At 39.2% G+C, this 12745-nt stretch overlaps 1 long non-coding RNA gene and 1 pseudogene across 1 annotated transcript in view; both read left to right on the top strand.

Annotated features, from left to right (window-relative positions):
* LOC140613905 (uncharacterized) overlaps positions 1 to 12745 on the top strand; it is a 42940-nt gene that overhangs the window by 6940 nt on the left and 23255 nt on the right. The gene's annotated exons all lie outside the window — the stretch shown is intronic.
* LOC140613723 (heat shock protein HSP 90-beta pseudogene) lies at positions 7003 to 10248 on the top strand (annotated as a pseudogene).

The raw sequence follows: 12745 nt of genomic DNA, 5'->3' as shown, positions 1-12745 counted from the left end.
TCTCTCTGGTTCACTGCTTCCAAGTGAATCCCTAGCATTCTGTAGTGTCCATTTATCACCTCCCACTTCAGGATGAGCTCCTCTAAAGAGCTTTACAATGACTATCCTCATCTTTGCCCCTTTATAGACTCGGGTGAAAATTGATCTGGACATATATCTGGGGAGGGATTGCTGGGCCATATGTATGTACATACTTATATAAATGCTTTACATTAATATTAAAATCACTCAATCCTCACAATAACCCTATGATGTAGGTATTATTAGTATCATTTTACCAGTAAAAAAAACTGAGTGGTTAAACCTGTTATAAGGTCACTAATGACAGAGCTAGGCTTTAAACTTGTAGATGACTCCCTCCAGGAGCCCCCGGTGCCACAGTTGGGCTATCCTACCTCTCACCCCATTCCCATATGCTTTACACAAATGCCCCTCAGAGAACCACCACTGTCCTGCCCTTTACTGAGATTATCCCCCACCCCTCCATTGGTAATCCCATAGCTCTCAGGCTGTGGAAGGGATGGATGGCTCCATTGTTATCTTCCTCACCCTGGCCAGCCTCTGGCACTGTTCTGATGTTATCCGGCCATCCCTGTTTAGCTGCTACTTTGCCTCAAGGCGATGCTTTTCAAGAATTTTGGTAGGGGAGAGATAACAGCCCTCAACTCTCTCCCCACCACACCCCCCAATGGTGACCTTCTCTGCTTCATCTGTGTTTGCCCATAATAGTCACAGCCACCCCTTCTCTCAACCCAGGGTTCCTAGTGCTTCTTGCCTAGATTTATACAGATTCGAAGATTCATATACTTCCCTCTTGCTTCTGAGACAACATCAGGTTTGATGTTGCCTTACATTCTTTAGAACCCTAACCCAAGACCTTAATTGTCATCTTTGTTCATTTACCTCTTTATTATCTGTTACCCTCACTGTAAGACTGTAAATGCATTGTGAGCAAGGACTTTGTCTTATCTCTGTATCTCCAGTGTCAGTTCAGTTCCCAGCAAATATAGATTAAGGACGATGTAAGAAATAGCCTTGTTTTCCACACAATTCATTGTGCTTCTTGGTTCCCTTTATTTAAGATTCAGGGATCAGAAAGACATAAGTACAGCTTTTGTTAACGTAATAGATGAGACTGTGGATAATGTCCTTTATTTGTGCCTCATGGGGAGGAGGCATGTTTGCAAAGAGATGGCTGCTCTATGAAGTAGAATATAGACTAAACTTATTTGATATTTTATATCAGTGGTTCACAAAGTGTGGTGTGAAGACTCCTTGGAGATCCCAAGATCCTTTCAGGGGATTCATGGTGTCAAAATCATGTATGCACAAAAGATCTGTTCAAAATTCAGGATAGACCAATGTATTTTAAGATAAAAAGAGTGCAAAATATTCATCAATATGGTTTCAGTTTCCACACAACAACTAAGTTTTAAGAAACCACTGCTTTTTAAGTTTTGGTATAGTAGCACAGAAGAATATCTTCAATGATCTGAAAAGCCTATTAAAATACTATTCAAGCCACCCCCCCCCCAATAATGCACTTTCATTTTCCAATATCATATCTGTATGAGGTCAAATTTTCTTCATATACTTTTTTTTTTTTTTTTTTATCTTTGGCAGTGGCTGGTCCTCTAAGAAACAACCACATCAATCTCATCTTTTTTTTTAAGATTTATTTTTATTTATTTATTTATGATAGACATAGAGAGAGGCAGAGACACAGGCAGAGGGAGAGGGAGAAGCAGGCTCCATGCAGGGAGCCTGATGTGGGACTCGATCCTGGGACTCCAGGATCGTGCCCTGGGCCAAAGGCAGGCGCGAAACCACTGAGCCACCCAGGGATCCCCTCTTCATATACTTTGATAGAAATAATGTATTGCAATAAATGTAAGTAAAATTAAAGCAACTATGTGACTCTAGTTGTCTTCTATTGAGCCAGGCATTAAAGAGATTTATAAAGGTAAAACAGTGCTACCTTCTCACTATATCTTTTTTAGTTCTGGAAAATGTAGTTATTTTTCATAAGAGGATGTCATTTATGTTATTATACAATGGGTTTATTATACACACTCTCTATAGTTAATTAATTAATATTTAAAAATCCCTCAGTTTTAATTTCCAAATTATAAATATCAATAAATATAACCACCAGAGGGATCCCTGGGTGGTGCAGTGGTTTAGCGCCTGCCTTTGGCCCAGGGCGCGATCCTGGAGACCTGGGATTGAATCCCACGTCGGGCTCCCGGTGCATGGAGCCTGCTTCTCCCTCTGCCTATGTCTCTGCCTCTCTCTCTGTGTGTGACTATCATAAATAAATAAAAATAAATAAATAAATAAATAAATAAATAAATAAATAAATATAACCACCAGAAATAGCTTTTTGGGTCCCCAATAATTTTTAAGAGCATAAGGGGGCAAAAAGTTTTAAGAACTTGTACTTTATCTTATTGCAGGGAGATGAACCACAAGTCTACGAACTACCTGTAGAGTCTTGGTTTTCAGAACCTGGAGTCTTGATTTTTAGGGGCAATGTTTATGTCTTAAGTCCAATTCATTCCCAGAAAAAACTGATACAAATAATTTGAAAATAAGCTAATTCTATCAACTAGATAGTAATATGAAACAAACATCCATAAAATCTCAGAAGCATATGAAAATAAAATATTTTCATAGCTCAAAGATTGAGGGGTTGAGGGCAGCCCCGGTGGCTCAGCGGTTTAGTGCCCGCCTTCAGCCCAGGGTGTGATCCTGGAGATCTGGGATCGAGTCCCACGTCAGGCTCCCTGCACGGAGCCTACTTCTCCCTCTGCCTCTGTCTCCGTCTCTCATGAATAAATAAATAAAACCTTAAAAAAAAAAAAAAAAAGATTGAGGGGTTGAGAGCATCAAGGCTGCTTCTTCTTCTTCTTCTTCTTTTTAAAGATATTTATTTATTTATTTATTTGTTTATTTATTTATTTATTTATTTATTTATTTACTTATTTGAGACAGAAAGAGAGAGAGAGACAGAGGCAGAGGGAAAAGCAGGCTCCCTGCAGGGAACCTGATGCAGGACTTGATCCCAGGACCCCGGGATCATGATCTAAGCCAAAGGCAGATGTTCAACCACTGAGCCACCCAGGTGCCCCAGCATTAAGGTTTCTGAGGCCCAGGCTTGGAACTGGAACACCCGCACTCTCTTATTCCGTTGGCCAAACCCAGAGTTGAAGGACTCAGTCTAAGGGGAGTTTATGCAAAGTCACATTGCAAAGAGATGGGTACAAGGAATAGTGAAAGATGTGGAGGCATTAAAGTGCTCCACTACACAAACTGTGTAAAATTAAGATGGAAATCCAACTTTCTAGTTACTGTTGTTTAACATGCTTTCCTTACTTGGATCCTTGGAAACTTCGAAGTCTCTGAAATACTTATTTTGCTGTTGTTTTAAATTCATCATAAACTCCTTATGTAAATAGACACTCAATCCACAAAACTTGGCTTTGGCCAAGTTTCTAAGTTAATTATGTAAATCAGTTACTTATTCAACTCCCATTGGATGACCAAAAACAATTTCTTTATAGTGCTCATCTGCAGATGATGAGGGAGTTAGAAAAGATTGGTCTCTAAACCACTGAGCCACCCAGGTGTCCTAAATTCAAAACTCTTTAAAAGTAATCCCTATAGCTCCTGTTATGTGAAAGATAAATATTTTATTCTCATTTTGTGTAAAAATTTAGTGGGTGTGCAAAACTAAAACAACTGGTGAAAAGTCTAGTTATTTAATTATTTGACTTCAACTTTACTTTCATGGTCTTGATTAATTGATCAACAATGGAGCAACAGCCAATCTTTAATTTATTATTATTTTCTTAGTGCCCATCATGTGTTCGGCACTGAGGGAATCCTAACATTATAAAACTTGTCCTTGGGACACTTGGGTGGCTTAGTGGTTGAGCGTCTGTCTTCAGCTCCGGGTGTGATCCTGGGGTCCTGGAATCAAGTTCCGCATTGGGCTCCGTGCAGGGAGCCTGCCTCTCCCTCTGCCTATGTCTATGTCTCTCTCTGTGTGTCTCTCACAATTCATAAAATACATAAAATTTTTTTAAAAATTAAAAAAAATAAAATTTGTTCTGTTCACATGATTCTATTGTCTATTTGGGGAGGTGATCAGTGCCTTTTTTAAAAAATTAATTACAGAAGGTATAAAATATAAGTTCTAAAAGACCAGGGAGACTAGTTGGAGAGGGGACAGTGTTTCCTCCCTAACATCCATTAAGCCTCAACTCATTTTGGAAAAAAAAAAAAAAATCATGTTATTTATGTGGGATTATCCTCACCCTTAGCTCCAAGGATGATCCCTAACTGGCCTACATCAATCAAAGTAATCCCAGCCTCTGGAGCCAAGTGATGGATTCTGGTAATTCATGGAGTTCCTATGGCCTTAGGGACTGGACAATGGGAACTCAGGCAGCTGAAAGCTCACAATTTTTCTGGAATTTCTGAGGTTCAGATGTTCTCCCTCCTCCTGAGTGAGGGAATGTGGTATGTTGCCTGGACCTGCTTCTCAACACTTTGCCATGTTTGGGGATATTCCCACCCTCTGCATATCAGTGGGGGACAGAGATGACTCCCAGTGTAGACACACTCAGGGCTAGATATTCATAGTCCCAGGCAGCTTCCTAGCTGAGGCACAGGCTTCTCTTCTCTGCTTGGCCATCAGAACGACCTGCGTGGTGCTGTGAATCTGGAGCTAGAGAGCTAGGGACATGAAGAAGTTGGAGAACTCATTCTGCAGCAGTTGTGATGATAGTAGTAACATCCAAAGTCCTATGGCAACAGTTTCAGAAATAGCACTTAGTATTCTGAATCCAGGGTCAGAATGTAGTGCACTGTCTTTACCAAACTGGTTCTGTGGCCTAATTTTCCCTGGGGTTCTACGTACCCTTTGAATTACCCAATATCCTTTCAATAAATTTGTTATTTTCTAGGTGGGTCAGAATCAACATTTAGTGCTTCAAATGAAAATCCTATCTCTAGAACTTTTAGCCAAACATCCCCTTTTATTGTCTAAGTCCTTCTGAGCTGGACTCTGTATTACTTGAAGCTAGAAGCATCCTAACTGATGCTGGAGTACAGGCAGTAAGAGTTATCAGAGCCCTGCGCAGTAACAGATTGCTAGAATAGGCCCATGTATATAATTGAACTTGGCTTAATGCATTGACCCACTTCAGGCAAGGAGGTTGCAGCAGGCAATAATCACATGGTGACTGCAGTACTGGGAAGACAGCAGGTCTGAACTCAGTTCAGCAGCCTGGTTTCCCCTGGAACTGAGGGTGAGCATCATGACCTCTCCTCCACCCCTTTGTTGTGGGTAAAGCAGATGAGAAGAATGACATGCTAGCTCATCCTTTCCATTCTCATCCCAGCCTAATTCTACTTTGATATTATTAGGTAAGGGTTCACTAACCCATCATTGTGCTGGTCCTGCAGAGTTGGTTGTCTGTGGTCTAGACTTTCAAGGGACCGATCTCATTCTGAGATGTGCAGGAAAGTGCCTCCCAGTTGGCCCCTGTCCAGACAAACCCACTTGCTGAGTATCCCCACAGCATAGGTGACAGCCATGCAGTGTTGGGGTCTTGTTCATAGGGTCATCAAGATATGAGGTTACAAGGCATGTCCCCTTACAAAGTTAAAGTATGTTTAGAAATTATCCTGAATAAATAAATACTGGCTTCATAATTATGCTTTTTAAAATCATGCTTATTTTTCTGTGTTTCCACTTGCATTTAGATTTTGACTTGGTTATTTCTATTTTATTAGCTCTTTGATGCCTCTAAGATATTTTTTTCTAATCTAGCCAGCATCTTTAGTTATTTTCAGTGGGAGTGTGGTCCAAAACATCTTGGTAACCACTATTGTCAGAAATAGAAATCTTCCATTGAGTGTTTACTTTCATCATTATAGTTTTCATTCTGATAAGTTTTAAATGGCCCTTAAGTCTCTGATAGTTTGAAATGATTTCTTATTGCCTGTCCATATTTCAAGATTGTCTTGTATTTCTTTAAAAATTGTTAGATATAGTTATTTCATGTTTGGTGTCTGATATGTTCAACATCTGAGGTCTTTGAAGTCCTTTACTCATATCTACCTGTTCTGCTGGATCTTGTTGATGGTGCCTTATGTTCTAGTATGCTTATAGTTTTTGCCAGAGGACTGTTTGTTCCTTCAAACATGTGTGTGTGTGAATTTCCAGAACTGATGAAAAGAAAAAAACCCATAGATTTAAAAAGAATCCCACTCCTACTCCCACTCCCACCCCCAAAAGTAAAGTTCTTAGGAGGACAAACTAAAAACATGTACACACATCTATATTTATAAGATTATATCAGCTTGAAGAAAAAACATGAAAAGATACACAATATATTTTTAACTAGATCATGTGAGCATGGAAGGAAAGAAGAGGGTGAGGAAAGAATGATGTGGGTGATAAGGATGAAGAAGATGGGAAATAAAGCAAAAAGGGGAACAGAAGATGCAAACATTTATGATTACATTTAGGAATTTTAGTTTTTAAAAAGATTTTATTTATTTGAGAGAGAGAATGAGCAAGAGAGCACAAGCCAGGGGTAGAGGCAGAGGGAGAGAGAGAGAGAAGCAGATTCCGCACTGAGCAGGAAGCAGGGGTATCCATCCCAGGACCCTGAGATCATGACCTGAGCCTAAGGCAGACGCTTAACTGACTGATCCACCCAGGCACTCCACATTTAGGAATTTTAATAAATGTATATATGTAGAAAAAAAGCTTAAAAATAAAATGTGTAAACAAAGGAAAACAATATATCTCTCTCTATAGAGAAAGATCCAAGATAAAACAATTAGAAACTGAATTTAAGGGTGGATTCAGAGAATAATGCCCTGTGACCACATGCAAAGGTGACTTAACCTTAGGAAGTACATCAACATAATTCAATCTACTATGTTAACTAATTAAAAGCCAATAATCTTATATTAAAATAAATATGTGTTCCTATTACCAGTGACTGGAAAGACCACTTGGCAGCCAAGCACTTCTCTGTAGAAGGTCAGTTGGAATTCAGGGCATTGCTGTTCATTGCCCACCCCACCCCCCAACCCTCAGGGCTCCTTTTAACCTCTTTGAGAACAAGAAGAAAATGAACAACATTAAACCCTATGCCCACCATGTGTTCATCATGGACAGCTGTGATGACTTGATACCAGAGTACCTCAACTTCATCCACTGGTGTGGTTGACTTGGAGGACCTGCCTCTGAGCATCTCCCTAGAAATGCTCCACCAGAGCAAAATCTTGGAGGTCATATGCAAAAACACTGTAAATGTGTGCACTGAGCTCTCCTCTGAGCTGGCAGCAGACAAGAACTATCAGAAATTCTACAAGGCATTTAAAAACCTAGAGCTTGGAATCTATGAGAACTCGACTCCTCAGGGAGGCCTTTTCCGAGGTGCTGAGCTACACACTTCTCTGGCTGGAGACGAGATGACTTCTCTTTCAGAGTATGTCTCCAACATGAAGGAGACCCAGAAGTCCATCCATTATGTCACTAGTGAGAGCAAAGAGCAGGTTGCCAAGTCTGCTTTTGCAGAGTGAGTACAGAAGCCGGGCTTTGAGGTAGTGTGTATGATGGAGCCCGTCGATGAGTACCATGAGCTGCAGCTCAAAGAGTTTGATGAGAAGAATCTGGTGTCAGTTACCAAGGAGGGCATGGAACTGCCTAAGGATGAAGAAGAGAAGAAGAAAATGAAGGAGAGCAAAGCCAAATTTGACCTCTGCAAACTCGTGAAAGAAATCTTGGATAAGAAGGTTGAGAAGGTGACAATCTCCAACAGACTGGTATCTTCACCCTGCTGCATTGTGACCAGCACCTATGGCTGGACAGCCAACATGGAGAGGATCATGAAACCTAGACACCTGGGGACAACCCTGTAGTGGGCTCTATGAGGGCCAAAAAGCACCTGGAAATCAACCCTGACCACCCCATTGTGGAGATGCTGCAGCAGAAGGCAGAGGCAGACAATGACACGGCTGTCAAGGACCTGGCGGTGCTGCTGTTTGGAAGGGCTCTGTTCTCTTCTGGCTTCTCCCTGGAGGATCCCCAGATCATTCAACTGCATCTACCACATGATCAGGCTAGGCCTGGGCATTGAAGATGAAGTGACAGCAGAGGAACCCAGTGCTACTGTTCCTGATGAGACTCCCCTCCCCACAACCCCAGGTTGATGAGGCTGTCTCTCTCGTGGGAGAGGTAGATTAAGAGTTTCCACCAACTGAGTTTGTACCCTGTGTATAGTGTCCTCATGGTTCTCCGGCAGCCCAGAGTGGCCCCCAGTTCCTTCTGCTGATGTCTAGTGGTTTTTTATTTTTCTCCTCTCTTTGAGGCAGGATACAAGGGGCTCAAGCCCTAGCCCTCCCCATATTTGTTAAGGGGTTTGGCTGTGTATTGTGGGGGGTTTTGTTTATTTTGTTCTGAAATTAAAGTATACAAAATAGATAGTTTTATACCAAAACAAATATATGCTCCTAAAAGAGGAATTGATAAAATTCAGAAACCATTCTTAATATATAATATATTTTAAAGTTAGTGAAAAAAATCAGCAATCAATTAAAAACTAAGCAAAGAACCTGAACAGGGTAATTGCGGTGGAGGAAAAGCAAGTGGCCAATCAAAACATGAAAAAATCAAATTGTCATTAAATGGTTAAGGAGATACAAATGAGGAACCTGAAGCCTTCATTTAGTCATATCTGCAGCAAATATTCTCTTCTGAACTGAGTCTGGCTTTCAAGATTATAGAAGTTATCTATTTATTAGCATATAGATTTTAAATGTTTCTCACATATGCTAATTTGTCATTCTTTTTATGAGTGTGATTTTGTTTTATTTCCTTGAGATTTGAAAAAACTGAAGAGATTATAAATATCCTATGGGTTATATAATATCCTACATAATGACATTAACATATAAATTAATATCATAAAGGATGGGAGGAACCGACATTCTCATCCCATGTTGTTGATGGGACTGCAAACAACAGATTTTGAAACATAGCAGCAAATATTAAACATGTTAATCTTTTGAACTTGTAATCCCACTTTGAGGAATCTATATTGCAGAAAATAAATGAATCAGACAATACAAGAATGTCTCTTGCAATATTACTTATAACATAAAACTCTGTGGGAAGTGGGGGAAGTGGAGGAGGCAGGGACAGCTGAACATCCATCAGGAATAGAATTTTAAGTTCTATGGGTGTTTGCAAAATGAGATCCCCACCCCCAATTATTGACATGATACACTGATTACTTTCTATGGAGGGATATTCATAATATACTACTAAGTGAAGAAAGGAAATATGGGATGTAATAGATAATGTGCTGATTTTGCTGATCCAGGATTCATTAACCTTTTTTGTAAAATAGGACCTGGGTTTTTCTTTTGGGAGTGTTTGTGTCACACACACACCTCTTACCAAATTCAAATGTTGAAATCACAACTCCCAGTGTGATGGTATTAGGAAGTGAGGCTGTTGGAAGGTAATAGTTCATGAGGGTGGATCCTTCATGAATTGGATTAGTGCCCTTAAAAGAAGAGCATGAACACTTTTTCTTAGTCTTTGTCCTTCTCCCTCCACCTTCCCTGGCCCTTCACAACTTTTCCTCCATCTCTTCCTCTGTCTCTGTCTCTCTCCAAGACAGCCATCTGTAAACCAGGAAGAGTGTCCTTAACCAGGTGCCAGATTTTCCAGTACTTTGATCTTGGACTTCTCAGCCTCTAGAACTGTGAGAAATAACTGCTTGTCCTTTAAGCTATCTTTATTATGGCAGCCCACACTAAGACGAGGACCCGTTCTCAGTCCATGTGTGCTCATGACACATGCCTGGATAATCAGAACATTCCTCTAGAGACAGGGATGAACCTGTAATCCAATCAGAGACAGTAAGTGCAAAATCTCATAACTTTCATTGATTCTGTTGAATGAGAAACACACTCTCTTTTTTCTGGGTTTGAAACTATAAAGATGTTCACTCAGAGCTGTGGTACCTCTCTTGTCACCACAGAAGGAGACTCCCAAGAATGTCCCTATATAGAGAAAAACAGAGTCAACACAAAGCTAGGCCAGGTGCTGATTTAAGTTCCTAGATCCAGTTATACTTGAAGGCTACTAGTTTTGTGAATCAATAAATACTCTCTTTTACTTAAACTACTCTGTTTCTGTTACTTATAATCAAAAGAGCCCTGCTTAATATAGAGAATCATGTGGATGATTTGATTCTGACTTTATAAAGCAGACCTTTTATAATTATGCATTTGTGTTTGGATAGATGCACATAATGTGAACACTGGGCTTCTCAAGGGGGTGGGGCTGCAGGAGGTGAAGGGGGGTTATACACCTCTGTAATGTTTGACTTGAATACAAGTGTTTGTATCTTTTGTAATTTTTAAAAACCTTATAAATAAAAAAAGTGAATTTCATATAATTTGTGTTTTTCCAAATATGGGATTTTATAGAGAGCATAATGGCGCCAGGTACCTGGGAAAAGAAAAAGAGCTTAACTTTGATACTAGAGACCTTTATTTAAAAAAAATAGATTTTATTATTTATTTATTTATGAAAGACACAGAGAGAGGGGCAGAGACACAGGCAGAGGGAGAAACAGGCCCCTTGCGGGAGCTCAACATGAGACTCAATCCCAGGACCTTGGAACCATGCCTTGAGCTGAAGGCAGAGGCTCAACCACTGAGCTACCCAGGCCCCCCTCTAGAATAATCATATTAGCTGATGAAAACCTAGAAAAGTTTTTCTGATTAAATTCTTGATTTCAGAACTTAAATATAATTGATTAGTGCTCTTTATATCCTTACCTTAAACTAAAATGATTAACATGCTTTAAAATGGCCTTCTTCTTGGCTAACCTGATGCACATATGAGATGAATCCAATATATTTAGGAAGAGGAAACAGGATTTCTCCCTAATAATTAAAATACATCCTCCCCCATGTTAAGAAAACAAAATAATAAATTATTTCACTATTGACCTGGAAATTTGTCTTTCTCAAATTCTTATTCTGAGTTAATATACTGGAAGTTCTTATAATTTTGAAATATGTTTTAAATGATCACTTAGGATAGTGTTTGTGACTTTTTTCCACACTGTCATCTTTCATTTCTTGATTACAAACGTTACCAAGTATCTGATCAGCCCAAATGATCAAGATCTTGATGTTATAATTTTATGAAAACACAATTTGGAGGCATATGTTGTATAGTACTTATATTTGCATTATTTAGTAAGATGACTTTTTCCCTCCTGGAGGTTGGGGAGAGTAGATCCGTGGGAACATTAATGACATCGTGCAGAAGAAAACATTGCAACTCTTGCCTTTGAGTGGCATTTCACAGGTCCTAATCTCACAGCCCATTTTAAACCCATGAAAGGTCATTTACCTTCTCTCACAAGCCTTTAACTCACTTGAGAGATGGGCTTAGCCAAAGATAAAGCTCCTGTGAATTGGTAACCTGGGTTTGGGAAAAGACTTACATAGTAACTGAGCTGTTGGATAAACAGACACTTACCATTTATTTACAGAGCTGCCTTATAGCTATGATTATCATATTAATTCTTTTTTCATAGTACAACATAGCTGTCTTGAAGTTCCTTTTTCCAGGAAGAGGATCAGTTTAAATATAATTACAAGTTGGGAATTGCTTTCTTGAATATGGGTCTATCACATTACTAGGTTGTATCTGCAAATGCAGTATATACCATATTTATAGGTATAAATGGTCATGTCTATCATTAATTTCTAGGGGAAAGAAATTAGAAGTAAGGGGTTTCTAATGAAACATGTATGAAATATTACCCATTAAATCCATCAAAGTGAAAATTTTGACAAGTGTCAGTGAATGAAAATAAGTGAAGAATGCCCTCTGGAAAAGCACAATATGTAAATATTTTTTATGTTACAAAATCCATCCCCTAAGAGGGCATAATTGATTTCATTGATTTACAGTACCGCCACATTCTTGTAATGTAAAATTTAGTAGCTAGCCTGGGCATTAAATTTTAAACTCAGAATCACCATCAATCTTTTATTTAGATCTGATAAGCTTTGGGGGTTGCTCCAACAGTGGAATCTTAATATGGTTCTCCCACATAGTGCAATTCACTTTCAGGATATTCTGTGCTCTTTCACAAGCCTATATGCAAACATATGACTTCTTTCAATGGAAATCATGTACAACTAATTTTTTTTTCACTTTGCATTGGAGTGAGGATTATGTTGCTTTGACTAACAACTTACATTTTTTTTTCTCAGCCTTATTAACTCTAGCCAAGTCCTTCATTTTCATGAATAGAATTGAAAATGCTGTTCTTTTAATCTTCTGGGTTGAATTCTGGGTCACACAAAGATTAAGCAAAGTGACTCCAAACCTAAAATCCTATAATTACAGAATCTCTCTTTAGGTTGGTGGTTTGTCTTCCTTTTCCCTCTGCTTCTAAGTTGAGAAGAGAGGCCTCAACTACAAATTAAGAAAGTCTTGGCTTGTTCGTCACGTAGTAAAGCAAACAGATTTTAAAAGGCCATCTATTTAGCTACCATTTGTTCTGTTTAATCTGAGATTACACCTAGGTTTACAAAAGAAATCTACTAAATTCAGAGTCACCAGGATTCTTTAAAACAGCATTACTTGATCATTTCTTCCTATAGTCTCTTTTGAGTGGTT

This window comes from Canis lupus, chromosome 22 (genome assembly GCF_048164855.1).
Source record: "Canis lupus baileyi chromosome 22, mCanLup2.hap1, whole genome shotgun sequence".
Lineage (NCBI taxonomy): Eukaryota > Metazoa > Chordata > Mammalia > Carnivora > Canidae > Canis > Canis lupus.
This window is presented reverse-complemented; position numbering and strand designations above follow the sequence as displayed.